Raw genomic sequence first — 20084 nt, forward strand, 5'->3', positions numbered from 1 at the left:
TAAATATTAAAGAAAATACCGCTAGATTGCTGATTGAAATAACAATTATGCCCAGAAGAATACCCAAACTACAATTTTATCCTCAGCCAATCTCAATGGACTGAATTGTCTAAGTCAGCCTGAAACTTATTCGGGCTGCCACTTTAACCTATGTCCAGCCCAATCTTCTGATCCCCAAAGTAATAAAAAAAACTATTCCCAACAGCGAAAAATCACCAAATTGGATAAATTCCTCTAATCTGGCAACATTGGCTGCAGCTGACATTTCAACCCAGTGTTGCGAGGTTATTCTAGAACCTTCCCCCTAAATATTAAAGAAAATTCCTCTAAATTGCTCTTGATTTGTTTTTTTTTTTTTTTTCAAAATCCTCCCAGTTCAATGTAAAGGGGGAATCCTCCAACCTGGCAATACTGGTTCACCCGTACGCATAGCCCATACATATGTATGAGGTACAAAATGAAAGTAAACCTACTGGCATAACAGGTTGATCTACAACATAATTTTCTCATTTGCCCAATGAGTTCCAACATCAACGTATTCATCTGATTCAGAGCACTGTTATATATCCACGCCAAGAAACAAAAAAAGAACTCCATAAAATCCATTAACATACGGTAACAAACCGAATTAACGAAGCAAAACAAGAAAGATGTAATGCAACCTGTTACTTTGACACTTCATATCAAATATTCCGTCATACAATGTTGTCCTCATCAGTTTTCAGTTCAGTGCAACACGCCAGTGATAGCCCCATCTAATTTTTGAAATTCTGAAGGCGGAAGAATTTCTCTAGAAGCACAACGAAAACTTGCTTACAAGTGCTCAAAGCGCTATGATGAGCATAACCAAAAGGTCGGCAATTTTCAGTGAATATATGAACATGTTAATTATCTCTAGTCCAATTAAACTTGAACAGAGTAATTAATTACACAAATCTATCCATGCCCAAGAAGTGAATGAACAGCAAATATCTTTGGAGAATCTGATATTGGATTTTATGAGAGATTAGTTTTTAAGTGTTGTGTGTGTTTGCAAATCTTATGAATGTGCAACATTCTATAGACCATAGGGTGGTCGTATATATGGATGGTCCTAGAATCTCTTACTTTCACCAACTGATACCAGAGAAATTGACTATCGTGGAAAACGTAGTCACGTAAATGACTACACGGAAGAGAGTTCAATCATGAATTATATACTAACTTTATCATTCCATTCAATCACAAAAAAAAAAAAAACAAGTATATACGGCCGTAAGTTCGGCCAGGCCGAAGCTTATGTACCCTCCACCATGGATTGCGTAGAAACTTCTACTGAAGACTGTCATCCACAATCGAATTACTTGGGTTGCGGTAACACTTGCCGATGGCAAGGTATCTTAAAACTTCCTAACACCGTCTTCTAAATTACAAGGTAGTCCATACGTAGTATATATTAAACTACAAAAGGCCGATTAAATACATGCATAATTAAGTTTAAAGTTTCTATAGACATAAAATTTTGACAAAATAAAATTTTGACAACATTTTCTATAGAAGTAAAATTTGGAAAAAAATTTCTGTAGAAATAAAATTTGGAAAAAATTTTCTATAGAAATAAAATTTGGAAAAAATTTTCTACAGAAATAAAATTTTGACAAAATTTTCTATAGAAATAAAAATTTGACAGAATTTTCTACAGAAATAAAATTTTTACAAAATTTTCTATAGAAAAAAAATTTATACAAAATTTTCTATAGAAATAACAATGGCAATGTTTTCCATAAAAATAAAATTTTGGTAGATTATTTTTGGCTCGAGTGGCAACCATGATTAGAACCGATATGGACCAATTTTTGTGTGTCAAATCTGGGGATCGGTTTATATGGGGGCTATATATAATTATAGACCGATTTCGACCAATTTTTGCATGGGTGTTTGAGGCCATATACTAACACAACGTATTAAATTTCAACTGAATCAGATTAATTTTGGTCTTCCAAGAGGCTCCGGAGGTCAAATCTGGGGATCGGTTTATATGGGGGCTATATATATTTATGGACCGATTTTGACCAATATTTGCATGGGTGTTTGACGCCATATACTAACACCACGTATCAAATTTCAACTGAATCAGATTAATTTTGGTCTTCCAAGAGGCTCCGCAGGTCAAATCTGGAGAATCGGTTCATATGGAGGCTATATATAATTATGGGCCGATATGGACCAATTCTAGCATGGTTTTTAGAGACCATATACTAACACCACGTACCAAATTTCAACCGGATCTGATAAATTTTGCTCCTGCAAGAGGCGCCGGAGGTCAAATCTGGGGATCGGTTTATATAGGGGCTATATATAATTATGGACCGATGTGGACCATTTTTTGCATGGTCATTAGAGACCATATACTAACACCACGTACCAAATTTCAACCGGATCGGATGAAATTTGCTTCTCTTAGAGGCTCCTCAAGCCAAATCGGGGGATCGTTTTATATGGGGGCTATATATAATTATGGACCGATGTGAACCAATTTTTGCATAGTTGTTAGAGGCCATATACTTACTCCATGTACCACATTTCAGCCGGATCGGATGAAATTTGCTTCTCTTAGAGCAATCCCAACCCAAATTTGGGGGTCCGTTTATATGGGGGCTATACGTAAAAGTGGACCGATATGGACCAATTTGTGCATGGTTGTTAGAGACCATATACTTACACCATGTACCAAATTTCAGCCGGATCGAATGAAATTTGCTTCTCTTAGAGCAATCGCAAACCAAATTTTGAGGTCCGTTTATATGGGGGCTATACGTAAAAGTGGACCGATATGGAACATTTTCAATACCATCCGACCTACATCAATAACAACTACTTGTGCCAGCGTGATTTCAACAGACGGACGGACGGACGGACATGCTCAGATCGACTCAGAATTTCACCACGACCCAGAATATATATACTTTATGGGGGTCTTAGAGCAATATTTCGATGTGTTAGAAACGGAATGACAAAGTTAATATACCCCCATCCTATGGTGGAGGATATAATAAAATTGAAATTTTCACTTGATTTATAAAGTTTTGCAAAAATACCGTTACTTATTCCAAATTAGCAAAATTTTATTTTTTGAATGGAAAACTAACAACAATTATAACAAAAATCGTTGTTATAAGTTTTTACCAAAAGTAAAAATATTTTATTCAGTAATATACCCTAAAAAATTGTGTGAGAACGAATAAAAAATTTGAGAAATATATAAGTTTTTTGTCGTCCTTTGTAAAATATCCATTTTGAGTAGAAAAATCCCAAATATTAAAAAAATTTCAATATTTTAATTTGCTTAAATTTATTATTTTTATTTTAGTTTAAAAGCCACCACCAATATTTACGCAAAATATTTAAATTGGCTAAAATCGGACCATTCGTTCTTTTACACCATACACGTAATTTTACCCCATTTTCGACCAACAAAAGTTTAAAATTCAAGCTCAATGCCATGGACTACTAAAAACAGAAGTTAGAATAAAAATCGGAGCACATTTTTTGGCCGGTTTCAGTGCACTGTGGAGAGGTCCCATTACCGACCAAACACTAAAAAATCAGGTACCTCATATTAACTGTATAACCTCCGCTCACATCCACTGTGAATTTCAAGTAAATCAGAGAAGCTTGGTTTTTTCACTTTACGAAAATTGGAGCAAAGGTGATCAACTCCCCGATCAAATATCGAAAAATAAAAAAAGCGGAACTTTGTCTAGGCGCCACCCCCAACATTCCGTGAAAATGTCAATCAAACCCGAGAATTTTGCTCCGATTTACAAAAAGTCGGACAAGAGGTTCTCGCGGTCTAAATTTGCTGCAGAATCTCCCCATATGTCCTCCAAAATTTTCAAGTAAATCGGAGAAGTTTAGTTTTTTCACTGTAGGCCAAAGAGAGGACCAAATATCGTAAAATTAAAAGTTGTAGCTTTGTCTAGATGCCATCCTCAACCTTCCGTGAAAATTGAAAGCAAATCGGAGAACTTTGATCTAATTTACAAAACGTCGGGTAAGTGGATCTCCCCTACCAGATATATGAAAAATAGTTACACTATTTTCACCACATAATAACCCCTCTATGTTTCTCAGAAAATTTCAATTAAATCGGCTCAGCCGTTTCCGAGCTTACCCAGAACATATGCCATCTCTAAATATATTTTCCAAAAGTCCATCGAACTTTAAGGTGAGTACTATGTTCGTATTTTTCACCAAAACACAAAATTAAAAGTACAAAAATCTGTATGAAGACGATTATATTTTTGTAAAGTCTTGTGAAATAATGAGGGGAAAACATCTAAGGAATTGATTGTGAACCATTTTGTATTTATAATTTAATTAATTTAAAAAAGTAAACGTGAAAACAAGCTGTTTTTCAGCTTGAAAACTGAACATAGTACTCAGCTTTAAGCTGTGAAATATTCAGTTCAAAAAATTCTCGCTGCGGACAGGATTCGAACCTGTGCGGGTAGAACCCAATGGATTTCAAGTCCATCTCCTTAACCACTCGGACACCGCAGCTGTTGATTAATGGGTGACAAAAATCAAACAAAAATATATATGTATAAAACTATAATCTAAAATTTAAAACAATAATAAAAATCTATAGCATATAGCAGTAAACATTAATCGTTTATGTTACTTATTTAAAAAAAACCAAGTCTTCAAAAAAGTGTGCGTCGGCCGGGAATCGAACCCGGATCAACTGCTTGGAAGGCAACTATGCTGACCATTACACCACCGACGCCTCTGGCACTCACTCGTTTCATTCGTTGTGATTTCTACATCGTTAATTAGACTTAGACAAGAAAATAAAAAAGTATCAATCTATATATATAAAATTCAAATTATGTTTGTTTATTTGTTTGTTTGTTTGTTTGTTTATTTGTATGTTCCGGGTTGGCGCGAAAACGGCTGAACCGATTTACTTGAAACTTTCAGAGATCGTGGGGGGCACTCATGTGCTGAAAATAGGGTACCTCATTTTTTGACATATGGTCGCGGAGAGGAACCTCCCCTTTGTCCGACTTTTTGAAAATTAAACCAAACTTGACCGATTTGCACGAAGTTTTCAGGGATGGTAGGGGGTGATCCCTAGACAAAGATTCGCAATTTTTTTTTTCGAAATTTGATCGGGAGGGGGTACCTCCCCTTAAGCGACTTTTTGTTTGTTTGTATGGTCCGAGTTGGCTACGAAACGGCTGAACCGATTTACTTGAAACTTTCAGAGATCGTAGGGGGCGTTCATGTGGTGAAAATAAGGTACCTCATTTTTTGACACCTGGTCGCGGAGGGGGACCTCCCCTTTGTCGGACTTTTTGAAATTTGGACCAAAGTTGACCGATTTGCTTGAAATTTTCATTGAATGTTGGGGTTGGCAGCTAGACAAAGATCCGCTACTTTATATTTCGATATTTGGTGGCGGAGGGGGACCTCCCCTTTGTTCGACATTTTTTAAAGTACAGTGGAAAAACTAAAATTCTCTAAATTATCTGAGATTTACAGAGAACATGCGGTGAGGTTATTTAATTAATATCGGATACCTGATGATTTCATATGTCGACGGGGAGAGGGACCTCCCCCTTGCCCTACTTTTTGAAACTTGGAACAAAATTATGCGATTTGCTTGAAATTTTCATTGAATGTTGGGGTTGGCATCTAGACAAAAATCCTCTACATTACTTTTCGATATTTGCTCGGAAGGGGGGGGGGGGGTGGGTCGGGTTCAACCCCTTTGCCCGACTTTTTTTTAAAGTACAGTGAAAACAAAACTAAATTCCCCGACTGAAATTTTACGGAAAAAATGGGCGAGGTTATGAAATTTATATCAGGTTTCTGATTTTTTAATAAAAACAAAGGGACATAGGGAGACATCGGCTTCTCTTAAGTACATACAGAGAAACAATTAAACTTTACCGAGTTACTTGAAATTTACAGAGGAGTGGGGAGAGGTTACGATATTAATAGTTGATACCTGACTTTGGGATATTTGGACGGAAGAGAGGCCGCCCCTTTAGGCTTATAATTCCGATATCAGGTCGGTGTGGAGTGAAGGTGGGGAGAGGGTTCCCTTTTGTCCGTTTTTTTTTTCTTAAATTGAAAGTAGAGGGTTGTCCATAAATGGGAACTCGGTACATAATTTTATGATTTTTGCACAGGCTTCTGCCAGACTTCTTTTTAGTAACGAACTTAAATTTACATGAAATTGGCAGCCAACATAGAGGGTTAATGTGGTAAACTTTTTTACTACTTTTGCTTTTTCCGATTTATTGGATGGGAAACAGTAATTCTTTGTATGTTATTATAATATAGTGCTTAATTTTGAGGAGAAGGATACCTTTCAAACAAACCACACTTAAAATTCTCAAGAAATATAGAAGATTGTCCAACTACTTGAATACAGAACATTATTTAAAAAATTTGGAGGAAAGGGTACACCCTCTCCCAGACATTTATTAAGACGAACCGTTTTACATATGAATATCCTCCGTATTTTCGAATTTGTTTTCAGCACGAAGGATATGGTTGACTAAGTTAACGCAAATTGTTCCTACAAATATGCTTCGGAATGCGCAGCGAAGCGGGCCGGGTTACGCTAGTCTTATATAGAATTTAATGATATATGAAGTATTTAAACAATTCTCATAATAGTGAATATTAAATATTATCGTCAAAAAACAAAACAAAGTTTAAGAGAATTTTGCAATCCTAATGAACTCAAGTTAGTTTTTTGTGGATTTCCTAAAATTTAACGCTTGAAACCGTTCTCCTATTAAAAAAGGTTGGCAATGACATCCAGTAAATCTGAAAATGTTCCCACTGTCGTCGATGGGAATCGAACTCTCAACTTTATGTTTCATAGTTCGCCCGCACACACCCTGCTCTATCGATCCAAACATTTTTGAAACGTAAATATTCAACAAATATGGATCCCCATGAAATTTTGAAAATAATTTTTAGGCTAACCCCCTGTTCCAATTCGCAAAACGAAAAGTTTTAAATTGTCAATAACTTTTGAACCATTCCAAGTTTTGTTCCAATTAAATTTCTTATCCATGTTTAAAAATTTCATATTAGTATATATAATTTTGGTTCAGAAAATATAGGTTGTGGTTCATTTTGCGTTTTGCAAATTCGTAAACGAGAACAAGGGGGATAATTTGTGAATAATTTAAAGAGAATCTATCCAAAAATTGTACTTAGATGAGCAAAGGCAAGATCGTTTTTGGAGAAAGCAGAATATTATTATAGATTTTGGTACATTTTATTATGACTTGACAAAATTACTATTTTCTCTACACTGAAAAAAAAAATATTGTCGTGAGGTCAAAGATTTCATGTCTTTAAAATACGAAAGCTAATTTTGCTTAGCATTCAAGACGCATTTCTCTAATATAAAGTTTTTTTCCTTGTCCAAAAGTCGATAAACTTTTGAATGAAGTCGTATTGTCCTTATAATTAGGTGCTTTAACTTAAAAATGGGTATCATAACATGAAAGACAAAATTTTTGAGCTAAGGTCAACTTGACTTTAATAATTAAGAAAAATTCTTTAAATTTAATGAAATTGTCTTTAAATTTGTTGTCTTTTTGCATCTTGACTACAAAGCAAAAAATCGTTCAAATACAGGACATGTTTTTCAATACTTTATTTAAAAGACGTTTTTTACTTGAAACATAGCATAATTTATACTGGAAGTCGAGTCTAAATTTGGAAAATAAAGTTGTCGTTAACTCGGGTTTAAAGGACTTTGATAGCATATGAAGAAAAACAGCTGAAAAAACGAAAAATTAAAATGTGCTTCCTAGAAGCAAGTACACAAAAATCAAATTTAAAAGCGAATTGTGTCTTAAAAGTATCCTTACTTGTATTCTCCGCTTCTTTGGCTCGGAATCAATACAAAAATTTTTAAAGTAAAGACAAAATCTTTGGAACCGGACATGCTTTTTTTTCAGTGTAGATACTGAAAACATGTACACATTTAAAATCCGCCGTTTTTTGTATGGTTCTAATGAAGACATCCTACCAATTTTATTTTTTTTTTACCATCTTGATTTTCCTGGAATTCGCATGATGTCCTTTAGCAACATAAATAGAAACACGGTTCTCATCAGATATCTGGATCATATTTCTACTCACTACCAATCGTATCATCGATTCATAACCTTTTCGAATTCAGAGATATGTCGACTAAAAATTGAAACCGATAAATATTCTGGGTTGCCACAGTTGGTAGAATTCTACCAAAAATGATAGATATTTCACTGTTTGGTAGAATTCTTGCAGTTTTGGCAGATTTTCCAAAATATTCATCTCCAACTAAAAGGTATTTCAATTTTCTATAGAAATAAAATTTACCAAAAAATATTCTATAGAACTAAAATTTGATGAAATTTTCTGTAGAAGTAAAAATTTTAACAAAATTTTCTATAAATTCAATATTATTAAAAAATTTTAATTTAGATGTTAGATCATACTATCATAAGCCATTGTGAGTAAGATCTACTTTTATCCTTATAACATTTAAAATTGCTTCATTAATCCTTATAACATTTAAAATTCGACGCATTTACAATTCAAGGGATTTTAATACATACAAAAAATTGTCACTAGTAGGAGAGATCAAAATATAAATAAATAAAATAAAAAAACATTTCTTTTGAAGAAAAACTTCAAAATAAGATACGAATATTAAAATCAAAACAAAAAAACAAGTATATACGGCCGTAAGTTCGGCCAGGCCGAAGCTTATGTACCCTCCACCATGGATTGCGTAGAAACTTCTACTGTAGACTGTCACAATCGTATTACTTGGGTTGCGGTAAAACTTGCCGATGGCAAGGTATCTTAAAACTTCCTAACACCGTAATATATACCACATAATCCATACGTGGTATATATTAAACTAAAAAAGGCCGATTAAATACGTATATAATTAAGTTTAAAGTTTCTATAGAAATAAAATTTTGACAAAATAAAGTTTTGATAACATTTTTTATAGAAGTAAAATTTGGAAAAAATTTTCTATAGAAATAAAATTTGGAAAAAATTTTCTATAGAAATAAAATTTGGAAAAAATTTTCTATAGAAATAAAATTTGGAAAAAAATTTCTATAGAAATAAAATTTTGACAAAATTTTTTATAGAAATAAAATTTTGACAAAATTTTCTATAAAAATAAAATTTTGACAAATTTTCCTATAGAAATAACGTTTTGACAATGTTTTCTATAAAAATAAAATTTTGGTAGATTATTTTTGGCTGGAGTGGCAACCATGATTATTAACCGATATGGACCAATTTTTGTGTGATTGGGGATCGGCTATATATAACTATAGACCGATATGGACCAATTATGACATGGTTATAAGCGGCCTTATACTAACACCACGTTGCAAATTTCAACCGGATCGGATGAATTTTGCTCCTCCAAGAGGCTCCGGAGATCAACTCTGGGGAACAGTTTATATGGGGGCTATATATAATTATGGACCGATATGGACCAATTCTTGCGTGTTTATTAGAGACCACATTCTAACACCATGTTCCAAATTTCAACCGGATCGGATGAATTTAGTTCCTCCAAGAGGCTCCGGAGGCCAAATCTTATTTCGAAATAATTTCGATGTGTTACAAACGGAATGACAAAGTTAATATACCCCCCATCCTATGGTGGAGGGTATAAAAAATAATAATAATTAATATATACTAAATTGTTGACAGAAAATCCTTACTAAATACACTCTTCTTATGAAGCTGAAACCCACACCAGCGAAACGTCGAGAAAAAATAAAATGAAAACAGATTTACCAAAAATTAAAAATAACTGACAAAAAAGTCTATTAAGAAACGTTAAAATTTAAACAAAAAAAAAATGGTCATAGAAAAATTCCAACACTAAAAACGTGCCAACACTAAAGATTTTTTTAATTTGGTAGATTCTTGGTAAAATGTTCCTAAAATTTTGGTCTTAAGAATGTTACCTTGACTTTAATAAGTTTTCCACAAAACAGTTTAGAGTTTCTCAAAATTTTTAAATTTTACCACAAATGCGCCTATAATGAACTTCGTATGACTCTAAAGACATTTTTGTAAAATTGAACTCCAATTGTTTAATTTATTCGCATAGTTTCATTTATTAATCTAAGTTAATTTATAAATATCAATCGATAAGTTCAAAGAACTTGACTTTATCGTATAATGTAGTCGTTTAATTTCATTCCATCTCATATAATAATTTTATTTTTAATTAATTTATGTGATTTCTACATACACTGAAAAAACAGTGAACCCACCAGGAAGAAATGTTTCGGTTAATTTTAGAAAACTTTGAATATTTGTAGAAAATTTTAACTAAACAGTATTACAAACGTTGGCATCACGCCGATTTCATCAAAATAAGTAAATATTTTTCGACAAATTCAAGAAAATTTATTAGACATAACTAAGTTTTTTCACTTGTTAAAGAAAATTTTGTAGTTTGAAGGAAAAACTTGGAGTTCAAAATTGCAAGAATGTCTTTAGTGATATACGAAGTTCATGATGGACGCATTTTTGGTAAAATTTACAAATTTAAAGAAATTCTGAACTATTTTGTAGAAGGTACGAATTTAGTTAATCATTATGCTTCATTTGAGTTTAGTTTTTTCCTCGGTTTTAGTTAATTTAACTAACGTAAACAAAAAATTATTAGAGTAAAGGAAACTTTCTCCAAACATAATAATTCCATGAACTAAAATAAAGTTAAATTGGCTTTAGTGAAATAGAGAGTTCACTTTTTTTTGAGTGTAGTTTAACTTGTTTTAATCATATTTGATTGTTTTTGTTTTTAATCATTTTGTTATAGATCAATAATTGTTATTCTATTATACAATTTATTTATTTAATTTATACAATTTATTTATTTAATTTAATTGTTTATTAACTAATTTTTAATTTAATTAAAAACACAGCAATATTTTGTTTCATAAAAAGTGTGCGTCGGCCGGGAATCGAACCCGGATCAACTGCTTGGAAGGCAACTATGCTGACCATTACACCACCGACGCCCCTTGTTTAGTCTTGGTTCTCAAGTCTCCTTCATCTAGAATGCTCAGGTTTTAGAGTAGTTAAGCTTAAAGATCGGAAACCGATTAGTTTATAGCAAGTATGGTTATTGCAAAATTTATTGTCGTAGACCAAAATCGTAATTTAAGTTATGTAGCATTTTCTAAAATTATTTTGTTTTTATCAACGAAACTTCATTTGTTATTAAATTTGGAACAGAATCTGCAAGTTCAAATACAGGCTAGATCCGACATGATAAAAACGACTAAATATCAGCTAATTTTTTTAAATAAAATTCATACAAAATTCCATTTGCGTTATAATTTCTTAGTCACAACAAAATATGTAGGCCTAGTTAAGTACTTATCCGACCAACTATATATGTTTTATGGTATTTCTCGTTAGCTTGTTATAATCAAAATTAGTTGAAAATCGGATTTTTATTACTCTAAAGTAATGGTGGTAAATGAATAGGGTGGTTTATTTCTCAACTATTATTGCCGCAGCTTTTTCTGGGATAATAATGTTCCAAGAAGACAGGGATAGTGAATAAAGTTCGAACACCACATCCTCCCTCCGAAATATCATCTCTGGATTAATTTGAATATTATTTTTAAAATTTTCCTTATTAAAAACATGTGCGTCGGCCGGGAATCGAACCCGGATCAACTGCTTGGAAGGCAACTATGCTGACCATTACACCACCGACGCCTCTGTTTAAGCATTTGATTAATTTCCTTCAAATACTAATATCGAAGTCATACATTTTAAATGCGCAAAAAAAGAAAATAATTTTCATACTCAATTCATGTAGCACATACACCTACTAAGCCCAATCCTTAACTAAAGTGAGAGCAAAATTCATTTGAAACGATGTCAATCAGTATTTATTCTTAAAACAATTAATGTAAAAGATCTAAACATTCCATCGCATAAAAAAGTGTGCGTCGGCCGGGAATCGAACCCGGATCAACTGCTTGGAAGGCAACTATGCTGACCATTACACCACCGACGCCTCTGCTTCAGCTATATAAAAACTTCAATACAAACACAAAGCAATACGAAAGCTAAAAATAAAACCCACTTTTTTCAAGTTAACAACAAAAACTGTACATTCATATATGCTAAATATAACACTCGAAACAAAAAAACAACAAATATAATAATAAGTATACTACCCTAGTTTTAGAGTTTGGCCTAGTTCTCATTCTTCCCATTTATGGGCTTCGTTTGCTGATAAACCACATAATCTGAGACGACAATCACTTAGCAACACAATGAGATCTTTAGACGCAATTCTTAAAATAGCTGTGATGTGCTTAAAGGGGGAATGCTTCCGCACACAAGATATTTATATACACTCAAAGAAAATGCCTGCACTATATATATTATTGTTTCTTTATGTTGTATCTATATTAGAGCCAAAGACAATAGAAAAGGAAGATGTGAAATGGCCTTGTTGTTATCAAAGACAATAAACTTGAGGAAGATAGGAAATTGGCTTGCGTCATACCAAATGTTGCATTTACCATGTTAGTTACATACATGTTTGTAATTTTTTATTTGTTTTTCGTTTTTATTTTTTAAATGAAAAACGTAATTTTCTTAATGAAACAATGTTACATTTTAGGCAACAACAAAAAATTACATTTTCCCCTTTATGGAAATTTATTTCGTGCTCTTAATTTATTATACCCTCCACCATAGGATGGGGCTATATTAACTTTGTCATTCCGTTTGTAACACATCGAAATATTGCTCTAAGACCCCATAAAGTATATATATTCTGGGTGGTGGTGAAATTCTGAGTCGATCTGAGCATGTCCGTCCGTCTGTTGAAATCACGCTAACTTCCGAACGCAACAAGCTATCGACTTGAAACTTGGCACAAGTAGTTGTTATTGATGTAGGTCGGACGGTATTGCAAATACGATTGCGATATGGCCCGGTCCACTTTTACGTATAGCCCCCATATAAACGGACCCCCAAATTTGGCTTGCGATTGCTCTAAGAGAAGCAAATTTCATCCGATCTGGTTGAAATTTGGTACATGGTGTTACTATATGGGCTCTAACAACCATGCAAAAATTGGTCCATATCGGTCCACTTTTACGTATAGCCCCCATATAAACGCACCCCCAAATTTGGCTTGCGATTGCTCTAAAAGAAGCAAATTTTATCCGATCAGGCTGAAATTTGGTACATGGTGTTGGTATATGATCTCTAACAACCATGCAAAAATTGGTTCACATCGGTCCATAATTATATATAGCCCCCATATAAACCGATCCCCCGATTTGGCTTGCGGAGCCACTAAGAGAAGCAAATTTCATCCGTTCCGGCTGAAATTTGGTACATGGTGTTGGTATATGTTCTCTAACGACCATGCAAAAATTGGTCCATATCGGTCCACTTTTACGTATAGCCCCCATATAAACGGACCCCCAAATTTGGCTTGCGATTGCTCTAAGAGAAGCAAATTTCATACGATCCGGCTGAAATTTGGTACATAGTGTAAGTATATGGTCTCTAACAACCATGCAAAAATTGTTCCACATCGGTTCATAATTATATATAGCCCCCATATAAACCGATCCCCCGATTTGGCTTGCGGAGCCTCTAAGAGAAGCAAATTCCATACGTTCTGGCTGAAATTTGGTACATGGTGTTGGTATATGTTCTCTAATGACCATGCAAAAATTGGTCCACATCGATCCATAATTATATATAGCCCCCATATAAGCCGATCCCCAGATTTGACCTCCGTAGCATAGTAGAGGAGCAAAATTCATCCGATCCGGTTGACATTTGGTACGTGGTGTTAGTATATGGTATATAACAACCATGCAAGAATTGGTCCATATCGGTCCATAATTATATAGAGCCCCCATATAAACCGTTCCCCAGATTTGATCTCCGGAGCCTCTTGGAGGAGCAAAATTCATCCGATCCGGTTGAAATTTTCAACGTGTTAGTATAAAGCCGCTAATAATCATGCCAAAATTGGTCCATATCGGTCTATAGTTATATATAGCCGATCCCCAATCACACAAAAATTGGTCCATATCGGTTCATAATCATGGTTGCCACTCGAGCCAAAAATAATCTACCAAAATTTTTATAGAAAACATTGTCAAAATGTTATTTCTATAGAAAATTTTGTCCAAATTTTTGTTCTATAGACAATTTTTTCCAAATTTTATTTCTATAGAAAATTTTGTCAAAATTTTATATCTATAGAAAATGTTGTCAAAATTTAATTTTGTCAAAATTTTATTTCTAAAGAAACTTTAAACTTAATTATATACGTATTTAATCGGCCTTTTTTAGTTTAATATATACCACGTATGGACTATGTGGTATATATTACGGTGTTAGGAAGTTTTAAGATACCTTGCCATCGGCTTCAGTATAAGTTTCTACGCAATCCATGGTGGAGGGTACATAAGCTTCGGCCTGGCCGAACTTACGGCCTTATATACTTGTTTAGTTTAATATATACCACGTATGGACTATGTGGTATATATTACGGTGTTAGGAAGTTTTAAGATACCTTGCCATCGGCTTCAGTAGAAGTTTCTACGCAATCCATGGTGGAGGGTACTTAAGCTGCGGCCTGGCCGAACTTACGGCCGTATATACTTGTTTTTATTTGCATTTTAATGCTATGTCAATACTTGTCGTATACGCGTTTGGTTCGAGTATTAAACTAATGTGGTAAATGGTTTGATGTGCTCAGTAGCCAATCTCCCATCTTCCTCTTCTATAATCTTTGAACATACCCTCCATAGGGGTATACTAACTGTGTTATTCCGTTTGTAACACATTGAAATATTGGACTCAGGACCAATAAGTTGAAACTCTGAGTCGATCTAGCGATGTCTGTCCATCCACCTGCGGAAATCGCGAACGAAACAAGCTATCCACTCAACATCAAAATATGCTCCTATCGTTCTTGTTACTAGGGCTGAATCCCGAAAAATTCGGGCCCAATTTGGCTTATTGTATTGTCGTAATAGATTGAAATTGGTGTATTCATTCAATATAAACAACCCTTACGGTATGGTCACACTGGGCAAATAGTTGACAGAAATCAAAATAGAATTCGTCGCTACATCCAAACCACCAAACATTTTTAGCTCATATTGGATAATTAACATCATGGTAGAATTATTTTCCAAAACCGATATCCAGATAATTTGATAATGGTTCTGGAAAAATGTTTGACACTCATTTTGGTCAAATGTTTGCCTAGTGTGACCATAGCCTTAGACCAATGTCGACTGTGAGATATGTTTTTCATCTGCAATAAGATAAAATCACGTATTTCAGATGAAACTTTGGATGCCATGATATTTTTAAGTTGTTACTTTAAACGACGAAGTATAAAAATAAATCCTTAAAATCGTTTGTTGAGTACGAAAGCAATATAAAATAGCTTTTAATTTATTTTTGTGTTCATATTTTTTTTGTTAAGTAGCAATTTTAAATTGCTTTTTAATTTACACTTTTGATCTTTCGATACTTTTTTTGAAAGTTTTTTGTTACTGTTTTGAATTGAAAACCAAATTTTATTAATGCTCTACAATTTTTAATTGTTATTACTCAAAATATTAAAAGAATTCCGAAAATTTCGGCACCCAAAAAAAAAAAACCCGCGATCGCGGAATCTAATATTTTTAAATCGCGAATCCCGGCATTTATACAAACCGATCCCGAATGACAGCTCTAGTTGTTACATTCACATTTTAATGAATTTTTCGAACTTAAACACAAATAAATTGGGAACTAATTTTTTAACCAAAAATTTATCGTGGCTTTCCCTTCAAAAATCCATACAATTATGACTAAATTCGAGGCTACTGTGCAGTCCATTCATTCATCTATTGCTATTGATTGAGTAATGTATGATCTATCGCAGAATTGGATTAGTTTCAAATTATTGTGCACTGAAAAATTGTTTTTACACTAATGATGTTGGTATAATGATGTTCTAACGATTCTCGAAGAAAACAATCGAAAACGATATCGAGAATGGTACGAAAAAAAATCGAAAAACGTTCATATGTCGTGCTCTTGCTGCCAGCAAACTCTTCGTTTTCGAAGGCTTGCTAGTGATTCGTTAAAGAGGGTTTCGCTATATCTATAATTGATCGTTAACGAATCTATTTCGGATTCGTTTTCGAGTTCGATAGCATTTCGATTTCGAAGGTTTTCTGTACTGTTGTATTCCCATTATAAGTTGTGTAATAAAAGAAAAATTTCAAGTTTGTTTTTATTTTATAACAACACAATAATACAAAATAATATAGATATTAGTCTTGCGAACAAAATAATTAAAATATTAACATTTAGGAATATACATTTAAAATTATTTAAGGCACTGCATTGACTTCTTTGCGCGGAATTTCTTATTAAGCCGGTCGTGGCTATGTCATTGAAAAGGACTACGAGTATAAAGGGTGATACGGTCAAAATTTGGTCAATATAAACTTGACGTATTTCTTTCAATTTTGCATTTAAAAAACCTGAACACCCCTCATTTTGAAGGTGTGTGTGTAGAATGTTGCTCCTATTTTGATTTTGGAATTCACTCTTCAGTTGTCAAAATGCCGTCCAAGCAAGAAGAGCAGCGTATCAAAATTTTGCTCGCGCATCGCGAAAATCCGAGCTACTCGCTCGCAAAGCTGGCAAAATCGCTAAAAGTTGCCAAATCAACCGTTACAAATGTAATTAAAGTGTTTGGGGAACGTTTGTCGACAGCCAGCAAGTCTTGATCGGGGGGAAATCAAAACCCGGAAGCCGCTGAGACGACAAAGAGAGTTGCCGGTAGTTACAAGCGAAACCCTAAACTCTCTCTCCGAGATGCCGCAAATAAGCTGGGTGTCTACAACCGTGCATTGAGCCAAAAAACGAGCCGGACTATCGACTTAAAAGAAGGTAGTGACTCCAAATCGCGATGATAAACAAAATACGACGGCCAAAGCGCGATCCCGGAGGCTGTACACAACGATGCTGACGAAGTTTGACTGCGTGGTAATGGACGACGAAACCTACGTCAAAGCCGACTACAAGCAGCTTCCGGGACAGGAGTTTTATACGGCAAAAGGAAGGGGAAAGGTAGCAGATATTTTCAAGCACATGAAACTGTCACAGTTCGCAAAGAAATATCTGGTTTGGCAAGCCATCTGTACCTGTGGCTTGAAAAGCATCGTTTAAATTTACGTAAAAGAGTGTTTGAATAAACGTCTGCTGCCTTTCCTGAAGAAACACGGTTGTTCCGTACTGTTTTGGCCGGATTTGGCATCTTGCCATTACGGTAAAAAGGCCATGCAGTGGTACGCCGCCAACAACGTGCAGGTGGTTCCCAAGGACAAGAACCCTCCCAACACGCCAGAGCTCCGCCCAATTGAGAAATACTGGGCTATTGTCAAGCGGAACCTAAAGAAGACCAAAAAACTGCTTAGGACAAGCAGCAGTTCAAGGCAAACTGGCTTTCTGCGGCGAAGAAGGTGGACAAGGTGGCTGTACAAAATCTGATGGCAGGTGTCAAGCGTGAGGCCCGGCAATTCGGATTTGGAAAAGCGAAAGCCTAACTGAATATGTTTCCTGAATTTTATACTAATTGAACTTGAAAAAGAAATTTAATTTGATTTTTTAAATAAACGATTTCACCGATTTACACACGTTTTCCCTTGACCAAATTTTGACCGTATCACCTTTAGTTCCAACCATCATGAAATTTGATATTGATATGTTAAGGTTTTGATAGAATTAAAATGGTTGGTAGAAGCATCAAACAATAACTCATTCCAGTTTTAGGTCGTTTTCACACGTTATATCGGGAGCATAGTGTCTGATTTGAACATTTTTGAATTACAGCATTATTTCAAGAAGTACCACAATAAAATCATAATAATCTGTATGGCAAGCAGGCATGTTAACCATTTAAGCCTGGCGGATATCTGTCATAAGCAAACTGAAAAATTTACCTTTTGGCTTAAAAAGTACTTTTTTGACGCTGATTCAGTACAATTTCAATAATGCTATTTATCATCCCTGAATATGAACACGATGTCATGTTTTTATTTTGTCTCTCACGCTCACTTAAACTATTTAGTGCATTGTGATACCACATTAACTAAAAGTGCCTATTACATATGTGCACTTCTAGTTTTAACCGCTGAATCTACTAAATTATTTTCCTTTGGTGAACCAACCAGATTGTTCCAAAAACATTAGCATCTGACGTCTTGAAAACACTAACACATCTAGTGTACGGTTTAAGTTCAGATGGGACCATATTTCCTTAGTGTTATTGCAGCCCATAAATCCTCCCATCGGATATTCGCCATCATAACAACCTTCTCACGCAGTATGAGCTTGCATGTAGCCAGAGGCATACCAACAGATTCTAGTTATCTTGGTTATCTAGAACATTTTAACAAGGGCCTATTTCGATTTACGTAATGAAAATCTGTTTATTTTCGCGGTTGAAAAGCACACATTTCGACCAAGTCTTTCAGATGTTGTTAACAGCTAGCTATGATCCATCGTATACAGCAAAGGCCAGGAACAGTTCCAAGTCAATTAACAGTGCAGTTAATAGTGTGGTCACCATAGATGGCGCTCTTTGTTTCTGTAAAATTGTAATTTTTCATTTGTCTTTAATTTTCTTTCTTTTCTTATTATTTCCATTTCAATAAAGAAATATAGAAATTTCTAATAGAATACACAAATAATTCTGCACACCCAGCTCTATAAAGGGTGATTTGTTAAGAGCTTGATAACTTTTTTTAAAAAAAAAACGCATAAAATTTGCAAAATCTCATCGGTTCTTTATTTGAAACGTTAGATTGGTCCATGACATTTACTTTTTGAAGATAATTTCATTTAAATGTTGACCGCGGCTGCGTCTTAGGTGGTCCATTCGGAAAGTCCAATTTTGGGCAACTTTTTCGAGCATTTCGGCCGGAATAGCCCGAATTTCTTCGGAAATGTTGTCTTCCAAAGCTGGAATAGTTGCTGGCTTATTTCTGTAGACTTTAGACTTGACGTATCCCCACAAAAAATAGTCTAAAGGCGTCAAATCGCATGATCTTGGTGGCCAACTTACCGGTCCATTTCTTGAGATGAATTGTTCTCCGAAGTTTTCCCTCAAAATGGCCATAGAATCGCGAGCTGTGTGGCATGTAGCGCCATCTTGTTGAAACCACATGTCAACCAAGTTCAGTTCTTCCATTTTTGGCAACAAAAAGTTTGTTAGCATCGAACGATAGCGATCGCCATTCACCGTAACGTTGCGTCCAACAGCATCTTTGAAAAAATACGGTCCAATGATTCCACCAGCGTACAAACCACACCAAACAGTGCATTTTTCGGGATGCATGGGCAGTTCTTGAACGGCTTCTGGTTGCTCTTCACTCCAAATGCGGCAATTTTGCTTATTTACGTAGCCATTCAACCAGAAATGAGCCTCATCGCTGAACAAAATTTGTCGATAAAAAAGCGGATTTTCTGCCAACTTTTCTAGGGCCCATTCACTGAAAATTCGACGTTGTGGCAGATCGTAAGTCTATTCATGATGAAATGTCAAAGCATACTGAGCATCTTTCTCTTTGACACCATGTCTGAAATCCCACGTGATCTGTCAAATACTAATGCATGAAAATCCTAACCTCAAAAGAATCACCCTTTATAAATGCAAATGCACTGATTTGAACGACAATTCTCGTTCTTCAAAGAGAAATTGAATGAATCGTAATCTCAGTTGGGATTATGTGTGTGTGCGCGCTGTAGGCAAACAACCGTATACTGTTAATTTTACATTAGGCGTCTATATCTTTTTGGCCTACGGTATATAGTCATATGCTGAGGTACATTTTTAAAATCTGTGTTAATTAACATTTCTTTATAAATAACATAAATACAAAAAAAAAAATAAATAAAAGCAAGCAATATGCCCCTCCAATACAATAAAGCTTCCTTCAAAAGTGCGTAGTAGAATACTTGAGAAT

The 20084-nt window shown here is 34.6% G+C and overlaps 5 non-coding genes across 5 annotated transcripts; all 5 read right to left on the bottom strand.

The window, feature by feature from the left end:
- Nucleotides 1-4460: 4460 nt before the first annotated feature.
- On the bottom strand, nucleotides 4461-4542 carry TRNAS-UGA (transfer RNA serine (anticodon UGA)). Its single transcript has one exon. It is a non-coding gene; the product is annotated as a tRNA-Ser (tRNA).
- Nucleotides 4543-4696: 154 nt separating this feature from the next.
- On the bottom strand, nucleotides 4697-4768 carry TRNAG-UCC (transfer RNA glycine (anticodon UCC)). The gene has a single exon. It is a non-coding gene; the product is annotated as a tRNA-Gly (tRNA).
- A 6229-nt stretch (nucleotides 4769-10997) lies between these two features.
- Nucleotides 10998-11069, bottom strand: TRNAG-UCC (transfer RNA glycine (anticodon UCC)). The gene has a single exon. It is a non-coding gene; the product is annotated as a tRNA-Gly (tRNA).
- Nucleotides 11070-11706: 637 nt separating this feature from the next.
- On the bottom strand, nucleotides 11707-11778 carry TRNAG-UCC (transfer RNA glycine (anticodon UCC)). Its single transcript has one exon. It is a non-coding gene; the product is annotated as a tRNA-Gly (tRNA).
- Nucleotides 11779-12010: 232 nt separating this feature from the next.
- TRNAG-UCC (transfer RNA glycine (anticodon UCC)) lies at nucleotides 12011-12082 on the bottom strand. Its single transcript has one exon. It is a non-coding gene; the product is annotated as a tRNA-Gly (tRNA).
- Between the last annotated feature and the right edge of the window lie 8002 nt (nucleotides 12083-20084).

Source organism: Haematobia irritans, chromosome 3 (assembly GCF_050003625.1).
Source record: "Haematobia irritans isolate KBUSLIRL chromosome 3, ASM5000362v1, whole genome shotgun sequence".
Classification (NCBI taxonomy): Eukaryota; Metazoa; Arthropoda; class Insecta; order Diptera; family Muscidae; genus Haematobia; species Haematobia irritans.